At 39.3% G+C, this 17,540-nt stretch overlaps 1 long non-coding RNA gene across 4 annotated transcripts in view; it reads left to right on the forward strand.

The window, feature by feature from the left end:
• Positions 1-271: 271 nt before the first annotated feature.
• Positions 272-17,540, forward strand: part of LOC119148948 — an 86,428-nt gene continuing 69,159 nt past the window's right edge. The window contains exon 1 of one of the 4 annotated variants that reach the window (XR_005104542.1): positions 272-6,584. This is a non-coding gene — a long non-coding RNA (uncharacterized LOC119148948). The remainder of the gene's footprint in view (positions 6,585-17,540) is intronic. The other 3 variants (XR_005104541.1, XR_005104543.1, XR_005104544.1) reach the window with 3 other exon arrangements.

Here is a 17,540-nt window from a genome sequence, read left to right on the forward strand (position 1 = left end):
TGGATGTGGCTTTGAGCAGCCTGGTCTGGTGGAAGGTGTCCCTGCCCATGGCAGGGGGGTTAGAACTAGGTGACCTTTAAGGTCCCTTGCAACCCAAACCATTCTGTGATTCTGTGATTTTGGAAGAGCTTTTGCTTAGCAAAAATAATGTGGGTATTTTATAAAAATTCAAGTAAAGTTTTCTGTTCTCAATGTTCTCACATCTGTCTTTGATAATATGTCTTGCTATGCAGATGTAGATGAACAAATCTGGAATAACTGAAATTTAAGTTTGAGAAGTTGATGTAAACATAAAAATATTCTCTGTTATTAAAAAGAAAATTCCCATATGGGCAGATGATTCTAGAACTTGTCACTTCAGGGCTTTTTATAACCTCCTTTGAAGGGTTTTTTTGCAAGTGCTCATGGAAACAACAGGATCACTGGCTTATCTAGTAGCATTACTTCTAAAACTTTAATGGAAATGTTGTGCAAAAATGAGCTACAAAATTACTTAAATAGATCATGTAGATTCACATTAGCCATGATACTGATTTTAACTGGTAAGGAATATTTTCAAAGACTGGACTCTGTAAATCCTAAACAATTATTTTGCAATGGTAAAGCAAAACTAACCATTTTTACTTTGTTTTGAAATAGTATACAAAAATTTTAAACTTTTCTTTAAAAAGTATTTCTGTTAATGTACTAGAGGGCAAGACTCAGCATGTGCTAGAATTTTCTTTTACATTCATGATTTCTAGCACAGTTACTTTTTTTCTTTTCTTTTTTAAAATGAATATCAGATCTTTGTAATGCCAGCAAGGATGTCCTGTTGCCAGGCAAAAATGAAATAAAATAAATAATCCCAGAAGGCAATAAATGGAATTGATTTTTTTTTTGTTTGGGGTTTTTGTTTTGTTTTTTTGTTGTTTGCGGTTTTTTTTAACTCTTCTTACTCTTAAAGTAACTTGAGTAACATGCAGGGTTTCAGAACAAGATGTGGTATGTGTTTATTTTGGTAATAGCTGCCATATGTTATTTTTCTTTTTTCTTCAATCATCTCCTCTCATAAGGGGGGTTGAACACTAACAGAACATAACTTTAAAGAGAGTCACCCCAAATACATTCCATTGTGTTTTATAAACTGATGCAATCAAAGTGCTTGTTGGCCAGGGTAACTATACCTAAATAAATTTTGCTTATAAAATAGTGGTTAAACATAACACACATGCAGAACCTTAAAGCTAGTTTTCAAAGATGGCTGAAAGAAAGAAGGAGAATAGGGATTTCCTCAGTATTGGACTATGCTGTCAGAGTTTCTGAAAGACTTATGATAATATAGTGGTAACCAGCCAGTGCTGTCATGTACTATTAAAAGTCATACATAATGATACACTTCTTGATATATCTTTTTGTGCTGGCTGTGGCGTGATCTCCTTGCAAAATGGACATGAATCATGCCTAAGACATGCATGTGCTTTTCCCCCTTTCTCCTAAAAGGTATTGAGGCAGAAACAGGGCAGCTTCTCACTGCTGTTGGAGGGTGAAACAGTAAAGCTGAGACTGACAAATGCATTTAGGAGCTTGATTCCCGTTGAAATCTATAGGAATTGGATGCTTAAGGGCACTTGCAAATGTGGGACTGATTTTGGCTAGGCTGCATAACAGTATTATCGGGAGGATTCATGGGTGGGATCAACCAGCATGTTTTGGGTTCCACTTCCATTCTCATGTTGGTCCTACCCATTGTTTAAACAGTGTTAGTGAGCCCTTGGACCACCATCAGTGATGAGTTTGTTGACAGCTTGTTCTTTGTGATGGTCAAGCTGAGCTTTCCATTGACAGTAGCCCACAGCAAAGATGACTCAGTTTCTGTGTGTTGTCTTTCCTTATTTTGATTCCTGCATCAGCCACAGATGCCTTAGTGCATGATGTGTGTGGTTTCTCACTTTTTAACTTAAAAATATAGTCCTTCCTGCAACCAGTAGCATACATTTTGCATTTGTATTTAAGAAAGGAAGGTTTCCATACTTTGGAAAGCTGCTTGTTTCTTGGGTTGTTTTGTTTGTTTTATGTTTGTGTGCAACTAAATCTAAATGTCCCCCTCTCCCCTATAAAAAAAAAATAAAAATTAATCCTGAATTTGTGTGGTAGCCTGTTTTGTAGCTACAGTTGTTGCAAAGGTGAGGTGACAGGTGCTGCCTCTGGGTCTTTCTCTCTGATATTTGTGTCCCATCTTCTGTATACCCACAGTTCACATGTTCTGAAATTAAATGTAAAACATGCTCAATGTTTATATCTACTGTCACTACATTGTGCAAACATAGCCATCAATGTCTTCTGAGCTGCAGTCTGCCTTGAAGATTTTCTTGTGGTGCTGCCCACACAAGAGGTTCTGCAGATGGAAGTTGTAGCAGAAGCTCCCAGCCTTTGCTTTTGATCCTGAGGTGGAAACTGGAGATAGAACTTGCTTATTGGCAGATAAAAACACAAAACTGTTGAGTACAGCCTGGATATATTTAAAACAAATTTGTATTATAATGAATCTGGATGTATGAAAGGTGATATGGAGGCAGTAACTCTTCCAGCAGTGCCACTCTGCATGAGACGTGCTCAGGGTTGAGTGGTAGGAAGGTGGCTGTGCTATTTTGTAGCTTCTTCCCTCTCCATCTGCAGCATGGCCTCTTGATTACTGCTTATAAAAGCATCAGAGCTGAAACTGAGTAGAGGATGAAAATCCCAAGACATTTTTAAGTTTTAGCATTTTGTTAGCCTTGGTTCTTTCCCAGATACTTGGATCGCCAAAGTATTTTTTTTGAAAACAGTTTCTCAATGGGGCTGCACGTGTGTATAATATGTTATAGTTTACCTTAAATATATATGTGCACTGCAAAGTAAAGTTACACATTGCTATGATGTAATATATTGCTTTCAGAAAAAGGTCAAAAGGGAAAATTATCTTGGCAGACTGAAGGAAGTTTCTCATGGCTTGGCTGCTTCCCCTCCAATTTCAGTATAGTTTGAGTTCGTAAGAGCGTTAGGTTAGGGAATGAAAATGCAGTGTAGCAAATGTCTAGCATCTCTTCATTTTGAAATAGCAGTCTTCAGGATGTCTTGGAAGTTTGGCACAGTTTACACTGAGATAGATATAATTCCCAGAATGCTTCTCTGCTTTTTCTTGTCATTTACCCTTTGCAATGTCCTTCCAAATGTGATCCATAGGTTCTACTAAAACATAACCTACTCACAAAAGTTTAGTGTCTCAAATAGTTGGGAAGGCAAATTGTCAGTTTTCATGTCTATGTGAGTTTAAAGCGCTGATGATAACTACCTGTGTCTGTATCTGTGTTACAGTTAAAGATATGACCGCAACTTGTATAGGTATTGCTTTGCAAACAAATATTGGTCTAGCTAGCCTAGACAACAGCACTGAAGTTACAAGAGCATTGAATTTGGCTTCAGCTGTACAAATCTGGGCAGTATGCTGGTACTATGTCGTAACTGAAGACTCTGCAGAACTACTTTGCTTATAGCTAATGAGTTTTGGCATAAATCAGCTTCAGTCCTGACTTTGACTGCAACTTACAAGTAGCCTGAAACTCATTCTGAAGAAAGAGAAGATACTAATGAAACGGGTCAATCTGAAGAAACAAAACAGTCAAGGTGCAAGAGGTGATGTTGCATCTTATGACTAATTGCTTGATCTTATGATGGCTTTCTTGATGGGGAAGCACTAACTTTGCAGCAGCAGCAGCCAGACCATGTCTGTCTGGCTTTTGGTCTCAGCTTGACCAAGAAGCTGTATTTATATGCAGTTTCATATAGACCATCCAACTATTTTCTTTGTCTTTTTCATCTCCAACTAGTTTTAGTGTGCTTTGTCAGCTATTATGATAGTCGTTATTGCACATATTGTCATTAATGCCACATACATGAATTGAGTTCCAGGAGCTCATGAGATTTAGAAAAAAATCCATGTGCACCTGACTTCTGTTTGCTTCCCAAGATTTTGACTCACTGGAGGTTCACACTTTTAAACTTTTCTTTAGAATCATGAACTCCATTATAAATTGCTTTTGAAAAGGCCAATGCCCTCATTCTTCCAAGAGCAATGTAAGAGTCTGGGTTTGATTCCCTCATCTGAGTAGTCTCTTACTTCTTCCCTGAACATGCCAGCCTCTAGACAGCCATGTGAAAGGTGGGGATTGCCACCTTCTGCTTTGATAGTGCTTCTGAGTGAAAGTGTGTTATACCCAGTGGTTTAATCTGGTCTTGGCGTGGCACTTGTGCTACAAGCCTCTCTGTTGGGTTGATCAGCAGACAAAGCACAGGGCTGATAGCTTGTGATCAGTAGGCATGAGATGGGCCCTTGAAATGCTCAGCTGAACCAAGGTCTTGGCATGCAGAGTAGTAGAACGTCTGGCACTTGGCTAACTTCACTGGTGAGAGTTAAAGCACTGATGACTTTCCAGGTGCCAGAGCTTTGAAAGCAGATTTATTTTTATAAATACAGCAGAGCCATTTGGCATGAGGTAACAAGTCACTGTGCCTCAATAGGTCTGTATGCTCCGTGCTCTTAGTATGTGTCAGGCACAAGTAATTTGAGTGAGCATAATCCATAGTGAAGGGAGCTAAGCTGCTGGGAGTTACTTTGCATTTTTTTTTTGTTGATTTGCACAGCCAGTTACTGTAGAACAGCTGAGGTGTGATACTTGATGAGCTTCCAGTGATTCATTTGAACCTTTGAACCTCCAGACACCTAAAAATGTGTGTGGATGTGGCAGTAATGATGTAGAAGCAACTTATCTGAAAGTTCTTTCATCTACTAGTTGGTCAGGGAAGACACTTAAGCTTACATTTGTATGAGAGGGGAGCAGCTGGCAGGGCATTTTTCCACACTGCTTTGGAACTTGCACTTCCCTCAATACGAAAATAGTTCTGGGACATGCTGCAGTGGCCCACTTGTTTTTCTTAGCAGTAAGGGGTTGGGAGGATTCTGGTGGAAGATTGTAAATATATCTTTTCAGCTGTTGGGCTATGTTTATTATCAAGTAAAAGGGAGCTACTGCTTTAGTATATCTTTATAACTGACACTCTAAAAATATAATCTCAAGCAAAGGGTAAGCATCCCTGACTTTAGAGAGTGACTGTATTCATATGGAGTACCAATGAAAAATCATACACGAGAAAGGAGGCATATAATTTTGTTGAAAACTAGCGGAATGTGTAGCACTGTGTATGTATTAAGATACTGAGAATAAGATTTTCTAATGAATTGAGAGTAAGTGAACTGGTATTTACTCTGTAATTTTAGCTATAGCAAGTCTACTTAATATTGGATTGCCATTTGCTTCCTTCCTATGAACATAATCACTCCAAGTAGCAAAATATTTGAGGGTGGAATTGTGGTTACAAAAGACAGAAAATGGGAATTAATTTTTCAGCTTATTTTAGTTCTGTAGACTTTATAACGTTCAAACAAAAAATACTGCCTCCCACCAGTCTTCACATTGTATATTTGCTCCAATAAATGGAAGATAGGAGGAATGATAGTGTTAGGGGTTTGAAAACAGGCTTTCACATATTAATGGCTGTAATGGCACGATAAATGTCAGAACAGAAACAAAGTCATTGAAAACAATGTAACTGCAAATAGGAGTGAAGAGCAGGAAATTGCCAGTGGATTGGTCAGTATAAGAGAGTAATGTCTCCCACCTTGTTTTATAACTTCTACCTCACTCTCCTTCAAAATTTTTAGGAGGATGGGCAGAAAAATGTAATATTACAAGGCTGTCCTAACTCTATATAGAAGATGATGGGCTTGTAGCTCATGAACAAATATATCCCAAGCTTCAAGATGCCATGGGATCATATTTCATTTACATCATAAGTTATAAGTGATCTCTGCATTAGCTTTTCCCTTCCTTCCATCACCTTCTGCCTTCCAAAGTTCTTCTAAATAGATTACATCTCGTTAGGGTTATATTTGCTTGCTAATGGCTATTTTTGGCTTATCAAATGGCCCACTCTGCCACTGAAGCTTCTCTAATTCAGAAACTTACTTAGAATGAAAATTTCAAAGCCCTGAAGTCCCATTTTCATAGGTGACTGATGAGCCTAAGTCACTTCTGCTACTTTTGAACATTTTCACCCAGATTTTTTTTTTTTTATTTTGATTTTATTTACAGACAACTAGGTACAAGCAGAGAACAAGTTTGAAAAATTTTCTCATAGGCATGATTTAAAATGCAGGCTTACTGTTTGTTTAAAGAAAGCCAAACTCACCTACCCTCTGCTGTGTAGTTTTGTATGTGCTGATTAACTTGAATCAGATCCTCTCATGGCTAAGATCTTTCTACTTCTTAGGAGATCTTACAGAGGCTGCTGAAGATTTCCTGAGAAAAGCAGTCTGCAGCATCGGAGGATGCACGTGGGTGGAAATACAACCATAATAGAAAGACTTCGATTGATTTTTGTCTGGAAGCAAGATCTTAATGAAATGGCTGCAGCCAGCATGACATAGCCCTGTGAGTGTGATGAGGATGCAGAAAGGTGCCTCACATCTGTTACCCACAGTAGTGTGGACTTTAAGCACAGTGCGGGTAAGAACCCAAGTCTTCTATTTTATTAAGTCTGGCAGGAGTAATCAAATGATCTGTTACCTACAAAGAGTGAGGAAAATTTTTACAATAGAGCAGAGAGGAAGGCATTAACGCATTTTTTTTAAGGAATAATGTGTGCCATTGTGCTCTTCCCTATTCATGAAGGATGAAATAAAACTAGAACAGGTGCAGGGAAGGGCTATGAGGGTGATCACAGGAATGGACAGCATATTATAAGAGCCCATAAAAGCTTTGTTTTCATGTGCTAAATAAGCCCACGTCTCTATAAATATATGGGAGGGGAAAATATAGTTGGGCTGAAAAACAATGTGGGGATAAGAACATGTGGGTGTGAACTAGGCTAAAATAGAGTAAGGTTTTTAAAACCATCTAACCTTCAAGTAGGAGGTGTGAGAATGGGAGCGCTAACTTCTTTTAGGACTGACTAGTTTAGGAAAGCAACACTTCAACATCAAGCAGAGTACAACCTGGAGATTGAGGTGATTCTTTTCTATCCTGTTCCCACGTAGCTTTTACAAGGAGAAACAGTAACAGAAATGTTAGCAGTATCTCTGTTTTAGAATTCACAGAATGGTTGAGGTTGGAAGGAACCTCTGGGGATCATCTTGTCCAACCCCTGCTCAAGCAGGGTCAGCTAGAGTAGGTTGCTTAGGGCCATGTCCAGCTGTGTTTTGAATATGTCTAAGGATGGAGACTCCACAACCTCTCTTGGCAACCTGGTCTACGGTTTGATTGCCCTCACAGAGTAAAAGAATGGTTTTGTGTTCAGATGGAATTTCATGTGTTTTAATTTGTGCCCATTCCTCTTACTGAGAAAGGCCTGCCTCCCTTTTCTTCCTTCCCTCCTATCCAGCATTTATACATGTGAATAGGATCCCCCTTAGCCTTTTCTTCTTTGGGCTGAGCGCTTGAAGCTCTCTAAGCCTCTCATGTCAGATGCTCCAGCCCCTTAATCATCTAAGTTACTCTTTTCTGGGCTCACTCCAGTAAGTCTCTGTCTTGCACTGGGGAGCTGTGCTGGTTTTGGCTGTGATAGAGTTAATTTTCTCCATATCAGCTAGTATGGGGCTGTGTTTTGGATTTGTGCTGAAAACAGTGTTGATAATACAGGGATGTTTTTGTTATTGCTCAGCAGTGCTTACACGGTCAAGGCATTTTCTGCTCCTCATACTATCCCACCAGCAAGTAGGCACAAGAACCTGGGAGGGGACACAGCTGGGACAGCTGGCCCCAACTGACTAAAGTTCCATACCATATGATGTCGTGCTCAGCATGTAAAGCCAGGGGAAGAAGGAGGAAGTGGGGAACATTTGGAGTGATGGCGTTTGTCTTCCCAAGTATCTGTTACACATGAAGGAGCCCTGCTTCCCTGGGGATGGCTGAACCCCTGCCTGCCCATGGGAAGTGGTGAATGAATTCCTTGTTTTGCTTGTGTGCACGGCTTTGGCTTTACCTGTTAAACTGTCTTCATCTCAACCCACAAGTTTTCTGGTTTACTCTTCTGATTCTCTCCCCCTTCCCAGCAGCAGGGGAGTGAGCGAGCGGCTGTGTGGGGCTTGGTTACCAGCTGGGGTTAAACCGTGACAGGAGCCCAGCAGTGGACGCAGCACTCCAGCTGTGTATCACCAGGGGAAGGACCACCTACCTTGACCTGTTGGCAATGCTGTTCCTAATGCAGCCCAGGAGGCTCTTGTCCTTCCTTGCTGCAAGGGCACATTTCTGGCTCATGGTCAACATGTTGATTGGAAAGACCCCAAGGTCCTTCTCTGCAGAGCTGCTTTCCAGCCAGTCAGCCTCCAGCTTGTACTGGAGCCTGGGATGGAGTCCTGCACCTGGGTGTGAATAACATTTCCCTGTGTTGAACTTCATGAGGTTTTTCTCTGCACATTTCTCCTTCCTGTTGAGGTCCCTCTGGAACATGTGTTAGCCACTCCATCCAGTTTTGTAGCATCTGTGAACTTGCTGAGGGTACACTCTGTCCTGTCATACAAGTCATTAATGAGAGTGTTAGACAGTAGTAGCCCCAGTAATGACCCCTGGGGTGTACCACCAGTGACTTGGCTGTGCACAACCCTCTCAGCCTTGGCATTCTTGTTTTCAATCCACCTCACTGTCCACTGATCTAACCCATACATTGGCAGCTTGTCTATAAGGAAGTTTAACAGAGACAGTGTCAAAGGCCTTACTAAAGTTAAGACTGCAAAGAGTTTCAATAACTTGCCAAGAAATTACTCTTAATAGCACTTAGACAAAGTAGGATAACATAAAGAAAATAGTGAGGTTAGGAGAGATGTGACAACCAGAAGTAAAACCCTAGTAAAGGTAAAAGTAAAGATCCTTATGTTTTTCAGAGCAAGAACTGAACAAACTGATTTTACAAATTACCTAGTCTACTTTGCACAACAGCTTGTACACAACAGCTTTTGCCTTTAAATTAAATTAATTCATAAAATTATATATTATAGTTTCAACAAATTACTTTTAATATGTACAAAAAGTTGATCACTGTTACTGGTATTAGGCTGTTTCCAGCACTAGGGTGTTGTGAAAAAGAAAAAACAACTATGCCCTTTTTCAGCTACTTTTTTTTTATGCTGTCAATGTTGACATTTGCACCATAAAAGAATGCTCTATCTGTCCAGTGGATAAAGCTGGCTTTTGGAAACAGGATTCCTGGATATTTAAATTACAGGAAGAGAAACTGCATGATAAGAGAGAGTGATTGTGGTGAGGTCAAACAGAGTAGACCAATAATGCAGAGTTATATTTGATTCTGGAGGCAGTTCAAAACCAGCCTTGGGGTATGAGTGTCCTGTACTCCTGTATTAGCTGTGATCTACTGGTGACACTAAAGTCAGATTTCCAGATTTAAGTGTTTAAGCATACATTTATGCCTGTATGAAGAAGCAATAATGATGGTATTCTAAAAGAACACCAAATAAAGCAGTATCTTAATTAAAGAGAATGTAATTATTGTACAATAAGCATATTTCATCCTTTTCTGTCAGAAATGATGTGGATCAAAGTTAGTAGATGATTCAAACTTTTTAAGTTTTATCAAAGTGTTTTAATTAAAAAGCAAAATAGAGGCTGGCTTTTTAGACAGCCTAGTGCTGCCAGTTTCAAATGCCATACTACAAGGCGTGAACAGGTGTTAACAACTCTTCATCTTTCCAAAGCAAAATTAAAGCAGCACAGCTGTATGCAGTATGCCATTTTAAAACAGGCTTTCTGTATAATTTGAACAATGTTTCAAGCATACTCCATTACATTTTAAGACAAACAGCTTCTCAAATGACTTTATAAGTGCTTTTTTTAAGACATGCAGTTTTTGTGATGTTTACATAGAGACTCTTTTTAAAGCTAGAAAACAATTTTAGTAGTTCTCAGATACAGGCTATTCTTTATTAAGAATAGGTCCTTCCAGCTGAGGTACTTAATGCTGGAAGAAAAGCCAGTCTCAGACACTCCTCCTAAGAAGAAAAAAATGCTTACAAATTTAGTTCAGGCTGTTCAGATGCTCAAATTATGTCATCCTAAACTTGGTATCTTGAGGCCTAAGCAGGCTTTTAGTTGACAGCAGCGCAGACATGCATTATGGCATCCTGTTCCCTGAAAAGCTTAAACAAGAGGGGAAGCCTGTAGACTCTGAAGCTGTTGCAGTCTACACTCACAGAATAGCGCATAAAACATTCATTAAGCCAGAGTTAGCCCTTAGCCTGTCTCAGTCACCAGAGGCATAGATGTGAAGTGATAGCACACCACCACTACCCCAGAAATGCCTCCAATTAAGAGAAAAAAAAAAAGAAAAAAAGAGGAGAATGAGGAGAAGAGAACAGGGAGATGAGAATGAAAAAAAAACCCAAAACAACAGATAAGTTTAGCTTTGATTGTCACATTTCATATAACAAGAGCTGTCTACTCAAGAAATGCTAACAGGATTTACAGTTTCAGTAAGGAAACATCCACAAAGATTTACCCAAGCCATCACTATATTCCCACCCCCAGGCCAGAAAACACGCTGAAGGAATACCATACTAGTTGTCTCAATCTCATCTTAACCTGCACCTGCTTGGTTTGTACTCTAAACAGTATTTCAGTGGAGGTGGAGCTTTAAATTAATATTAACCCAAGAAGTCTCCAGAATATCCTTCTCCCATTCATCCTACAGTTCCTATTTGGAGTTTAATGAGGCCATAATGGGAAAAGTACTTCCTGCAGCCAAAAGAACAGTTATAAGTTACCTTCAATTTAATATACTAATAATTGCTAACATTTAAGTGATAAAGTGTTTATTTTTTGTGTGTTATGTACCACAGGAATACTATTCCTTTAATTGATATGATTTAATTCTACTCTATTGAGTCATTCTGTTAATTCTTTAGTTTGAACCACCTGTTTTAAAGCAATAAACTCAATAAACAAAAATATTTGAATTCATATCTGAACTCATACCCAGCTAGCCTATAGCTGGACATTGCTGGAGTGTGATCTTAGCATTTATCCTAAAATCAGTGAAAGTGTCCTAGAAATACTGGTTAGAATGGTGATTTTCAGAACTGACCTGTTGTTGGGGCATAGATAAAACCATGAACAGGAGATATTGCAAAAAGGTTTGTCTGTAACGAATTATGAGAAAATGTCTTTTGGAGTACTGAGATTTAAAAGGACTGTGCACCAAGCTCTCTCTGTTGTAGGTGGATATCAGAAATACCTCCTCACAACAGTGTTGAAGTGGGAAGAATATGTAGGTGGGAAGAATATCCATGTCTATTAATCTAAACACAAAACTTGAATAGCTACGTTTTTCAAGCAGAACTACACCAAAGCTTGAAGATTTGAAGAGTCAGAGGGCCAGCTTACATTGTGCTTACTTTGATGGTATTTTTCTGTGCTCCATATGACTGTGTGGTAACTGCTTTTTAAGGAAAAATTATTTCAGTGAAGGTGCAAGTATTACTGAGCATGTGCGTATCTCTAACATATCCCTTTAAAAGGGGGATGTCTTAAATCATGTCAGGATGAGCCAGTCCTGTAACCATTAAAGTCAAAAGCAAAACTCTCACTAATTTATAGAAAGAGGTGGTTAAAGAGGGTTTCTGGAAGGCTTTAAATGATGAACATGATTCAATTTAAATTTGAAGTAAATTATTTCCATAAATATATTTGCTAATCACCTAGGGCCTTTGAAAGTGTTTGCCTAATAGTCTATACAAGCATTTAAGAGAGTGATATTGAATAATAGGAATAGAAAGCTTTCTTCAAAATGCTAGTTTGTAACAACTTGAAACTTGGAGAGAAACTTGAAGTTTGTTTTCTTATGCTGATGCCTCTCAAGGAACTAGGACCTGCAGAAAGCAAATAGATTCTGGTAAATTTCCTTATTAAGTTCGAATTATCCCCTTAAAAATTAGAACAGATTTTCCAGGAATTCATCTTTCAGGGCTACAGAATATATAGTTACCTTCAGAAATTTAATTTATGTAAATGGTCTCTTTAGGCAGTTTGGTAATGACACCTCATGTTTCCTCACCAGTTACTGAATGGCTTCTAGGCAATCATGAGGCTCACCCTAATTTCTGACAAGCTTGCTACCGTAGGAAATCCATTTCATTTTTAGCTTCAGCCAGTATAACCTGGAAATATGCTTTTCTTCTAAAATGAGCAGAATTTCTTTTGCCACATTATGAAAATGGATTCCTGAAACAACTTGCTGGCTTAGAGGTAGTAGACTGTAGTTTCTCTAAGCAGTTGTTTTCATGTCTCTTTTTTTTTCTCCTAATGGTTTTTATCAACTCGATTTAGTTACTGATGGGATCTGAATGAGAACAGATTTAGGAAGGCAAGAGCTTTCCTGCTTTAGGTTCCTCAACAGAGAACATCTAAGTGGAGTTCATTGCAGTGGGGATCATTAACTGTAACTCAGCTGGATGGAACCATTTCACTATTGATTATGTCTGTACAGTATCAATTTTACAGGATACCAGTAGTTCTCATAAATCTGTATTAATGCTGATTGTAAATATTGTATAGTGTTTACCACTATATATACCCGTTTAATTTTGCCGATGTGACTTGCAAGGTCAACTTTACTATGATGTTACAGTATTCCTGGTGGACATAATGGAAATTTTTGCACTTTTGTTTGTATTCTAGTATAGGTATAAGAAACAGGATCTATAATTGATTAGTTTCTTATTTGTCTTTGCATACAGACCCCACTGCTACCTTAAGGCAGGCATTGACTCTTCTGTTATTTCAACAGAGCCCACATTTTAGTCTATCATAACAGTATTTGAGTGTCATTCTGCAGTCCTTTGGGTAATCTGCTTACACATCTGTACTGTACTTGATCTCATCCTCTCCTGAGGGGGTGAAGATGATCTGCTGGAGTGTTTCATTTGACCGCAGGTTTGGTTTGTTTGTTTGTTTTGCTGTAGATGTTTCGCTTTGAATATGTTAAAGAAGGTGTGGCTGAAACTGTTACAGGTTCATCAATGTACTATGGTTTCTGTAGGGAGGATTCTTGGATAACTGTAGCTTCCTTGTGCTAACTTGTTGGTTTGACAGCAATTACATCTTCTCCTCTCCCATACTTTTTTATTAATAAAGTCCTTCTTAATAAACTAAGAATTTTAAGTACTTTCTGCTGTTTAGCTTTTCTCTTGAAAATAGAAGAAGCTGAAGACACAAAACGTTTCTGATAAATTAAATGTTGAACATTCAGTTCATGATGTGGAAAAATGGCAAATCTGATGCCTCGTGAATTTTTTTTGTGGTTCAGCACCAGATTGTGCTTAGGTTATTTTCTTTCTTTGTCTTTGGCTAGACTTTCAAACCTCAAAAAAAGTTAAATCAGAATCGGTGTGTTCCCACAGAGTTCCTTATTTTTTAGATTAGTAAACAGCAACAAAAACATCTTATCAGAGAACTTTCAAATACCCTGAATCACCACTTAGTTTTCCAGCAAGGTAGTTTTATTGTTGGGACTGCATAAGGCAAAATCCTGGTTTGAAACATAAACAATGTTTTACCATTTAGGTAGCATGTTATATCCATGCTTTTGATTTGTACTAGCCCACAGCCTGTAAAACTGCTTCAGGATGGTGTCTGCTGGGTGTGCATGCTGGAGTAGTAAGCCTGTAATGTCTGTAGCAGCATATGAAACCTCACAGACTTCTCAAGTAAGTCTGCATTTATGGAGTTTAATATCATCTCATTAGGCACTCCCAGATATTTGCAACCCTGTATTTACATGGTTCAATACAGATGATGCTGTAAATTGACATGCTGACTAGTATTGATTTGTGACTAAAACCAGTTACGAAGATAACCAGTGTCACCTTGTTGGTTGCAAAATGTTAACCCATCCATTTAATACTGGAATCTGACAGAGTCTGAGAGACAGTGGAAATCCACGGCCTTTTCTGCATGAGGAGATCTAGCTGGCAAACAGTCTGTTGGCATAGCGCAGCTAGCAAGTTCTTTTGGCAGAATGCATTCACATTTGGCTGCTTTTGTTGGCGATATATTTCTTCATGGCTTCAGACTGTATTGGCAAAATATATGCAGCATGTAAGAGGATCTTGGTAACTGTAATGCTGTGCAGTACTCATCTTAAAGCCAAATGTGCTTCATTCTACACATGTTAGGTCGTCATTACTGCTGAATCTGGGGACACATGAAAACAGCTGATTCTCCAGCAGGAAAAATGTGCTGGAGTTTTAAAGCTCATTCAAGGGTGTCCTTACAGCTATGTGGATAGGCCATGTGCCTGGCTAATTCAGTTGTCTGTGCAGATAAGATTGTTCCTTGTCCTTAGGACAGCTGAGTCATCGCTTGCTGTGAAGGGTGATAGGGTTTGTGGGCAGTCTGAGGTGTCTGTAGAGCCAACTATATTAACATGTCATTATTTGGCATGAAACTAGGTGAGGCTGCTTTTGAATATTGAATACTGAGCAACCATCCTTTAAGAAATGAGGCAGCTGTGCATTAAAGGCACAGAAACTGCTTCCTCAAGACTGTACTTAGTTTTCTCCACACTTTTTCCTATTCCCATCATAGAATCATAATATTACTTAGGTTGGAAGGGACCTCTGGAAGTTCACCTAGTCCAATCCCTTGCACAAAGCAGGTTCAACAGGATCAGGTTTCTCGGGGCCTTGTCTATTGAGTCTTCACCACCTGCAAGGACATAGATTCTAGAGCTTCTCTGGGCAACCAGTTTTTTGACTACTTTCTTATATCTACTTGGAATTTCCCCTGTTCAGCTTGTGTCTATTGCCTCTTGTTCTGTTGCTGTGCATCTCTGAGAGGAGCCTGGCTCCATCTTCCTTGTTTCTTCTGATGAGATAGTTGTAGACAGCAATAAGGTATCCTCTAAGTCTTAAGAATGCATCTTAGTATGCTTTTTTTTTCCTTTGAATGGACAAACTCAGCTCTGCCATCCTTTCTGTGTACATCATGTGCTTCAGCTCCCAGGCATCTTGCTAGCCTTCTGCTGGACTCACTCCAGCACATCAGTGTCTTTCTTGTTATGGGGAGCCCCAAAGTGAACACGGTACTCAAAGTGATCGATAAAATAGCAAAGCTCTACTCGTAAGTGGGGTGATGCTGCCTGGTGTAGGATGGGCAAGGTTTGGTTCTATAAGCAGAGCCAAGATGCCCTGAATGAGTGAACATTAAAGAATAACAATGTCTAATGAGAAGTCTGGTTTTCTACAGGTGTAGTGGTTCTGATGGTGAACGCCACATGTTGTATACTGCATAACTTCTGCAACTATCATGTCCCTTGTGGGCTTGCTGAGGTGGAGAAATAAGGTGTTTGCACTACCTGTTGAAGTCAGAGATATGCCAATTCCATCTGCCATATATACCAATTGTTTGAGGGAGCATAGAAGAGAGCACTGTGATGGTATGCATTGATCAGACAGTGATTGGGTTTTTTTATCACACATGCAGAATTTGTTTTAGCAATTAATTTTGGGGGATTTCCACCTAATACAAGAGAACATCAAGCTGGAATTTCAGAAAATAGACCTTTATCAAGCTTAATTTACAATATGGGCTGTGCAAAGTGCTGACCTTGGCATCTATAGCTCCTTCTGAGTAGGAAGATTCATAGAAGATCTTCTCCATTGGTGTTCAATACTACTATAAAATGAAGCAAGGAAGATTATATAGGTCTTTGACTAAAAGGGATTATGTTTCATGCTGTGTTGTGGATTCTGAGTTGCTAGTGTTTTGATTTTCTGGTCAAGAATGCATCTGAGTAAGCTTTTTTTTTTTTTTCCTTTGAAAATTGCAGCATGTATTCATGTGGTTTTCAGTCTTTCAGGATTTGTTATAAGACTCTGCAACAAGAGGGAGTTTATGTTCCCAGTTTAGAAAAGAGAGCTTCTCTGATCTATTTCTTTCCCATTTACCATGTAGAGTACTCTATATGGTAAAACATACCCTCCAGACCATTTCAGTCTATATGGTAGGATCTGATAGCTTAGAAATCCTAGAATAGCTTTGAATATCTGTGATTCCACTGTCCATCTAGAGCTCATCGTGGTGGGACCCTGGCTGCCCAGTAGTCTGGAAATGATGGAAACTACAACAGCTATAACAAAAGGTCTCTGAGAGGAGTGAATGTATGCCACAGGCTTACTGGGTGGGATTCATCTTACCAAATACAGACAATTCCTTGTCTGGAGTTCATTTATTGTGTATGGAGGGAAAGAGGCATTTCTAGGGCTTGGTTTTTTCATTTTGCAACACAATTTATGTCATCCCAATGTCACTGTCTGAAATAAACCAGATGAATCAATTGTTAAATGCCCGTTTTCTCCATTGATTTTAGAGGAGGCCTGAGATGACTCTTTCAGCTCTAGAAGTCTGTGCCATAGCTGACTAAAGCTGGTTATAACAGGTTGCCTTTTATTGTAATGGCAGCAGGCCAAGGGATAACTTATGTTGCTTGGGGGAACTGTTTTCACTTTCCCAACTTTTTCCCCTGGTGTTCTCAGGGGGACTGGAAGTGGAGCAGGAATGCATGCAAACTTGTGCTGGCTGGAAGTTGTTTTTCCTGGTTAAGAGCTCTTGTGTAATGACTGTTCCAGAATAAAGTGTTGAATTCATCCACGCCTAAAGTTTTCAACTTTTCAACCTATCTTCCTGGGTTGAGTTTTTTGAGCTTATTATGAAAGCAGACTTCACACTATCAGATGCACAGTGGGGGTTTTTTTTTGAGAAGATGCTACTGGCTGATCCTCTGTTTCCAGGATTTGAACAACCACACTATGACCTGGTTAGTTTCTCAAGCTTTGGATTTCATTTCTTGAAGACATCTGTGTTTTCTTCTATTTTATTAAAAAAAAAGTGCTGATAGCTCTTCACTTCTGAGGTTTTGGAGACAGTGGGGTGGATGAGTGAAAGTAATGTCCAGAGAATCAAACTCTTGGCGCCTATTTACCTTATCATACAGGGTGGGGATATGTGAAACCAGATAAATGGGATGAACAGGGTGCAGGGGGAGAAAAAATGTAGCTATGAAGGAGGACATAATCAGGAAAGGAAGGAACAAGTCCCACTTATTTTTCCCCACAAGATGTACCTGCTGAATTTATTGGTTTTGAGCCTGTGTGACCACCCACAATAGTGTACCCTGTGTTTGTGGATATCAGCTCACGGAAGTGAGCATTAACTATGAAACATGGAAGTTGAGGCACTGAGTTGAAGAGTGTCACATAAATTTAAAGTCAGTGGCCAAGGAAGAGCTTAGAATAGGTCCTGAGTGAGACCTGGTCAATAAATACATGGGGTACATTACCGCCATGCAATGATGACTGGTGACATATCCTGTTGGTACTGAAATTACAGTTGTACACCCTGCAATAATCATTAAGAACAACATGGCTGCAGTGTCAGTGCCATCTGTGGTAGTAGTTC

This window comes from Falco rusticolus, chromosome 5, assembly GCF_015220075.1.
Source record: "Falco rusticolus isolate bFalRus1 chromosome 5, bFalRus1.pri, whole genome shotgun sequence".
NCBI classification, from domain to species: Eukaryota; Metazoa; Chordata; class Aves; order Falconiformes; family Falconidae; genus Falco; species Falco rusticolus.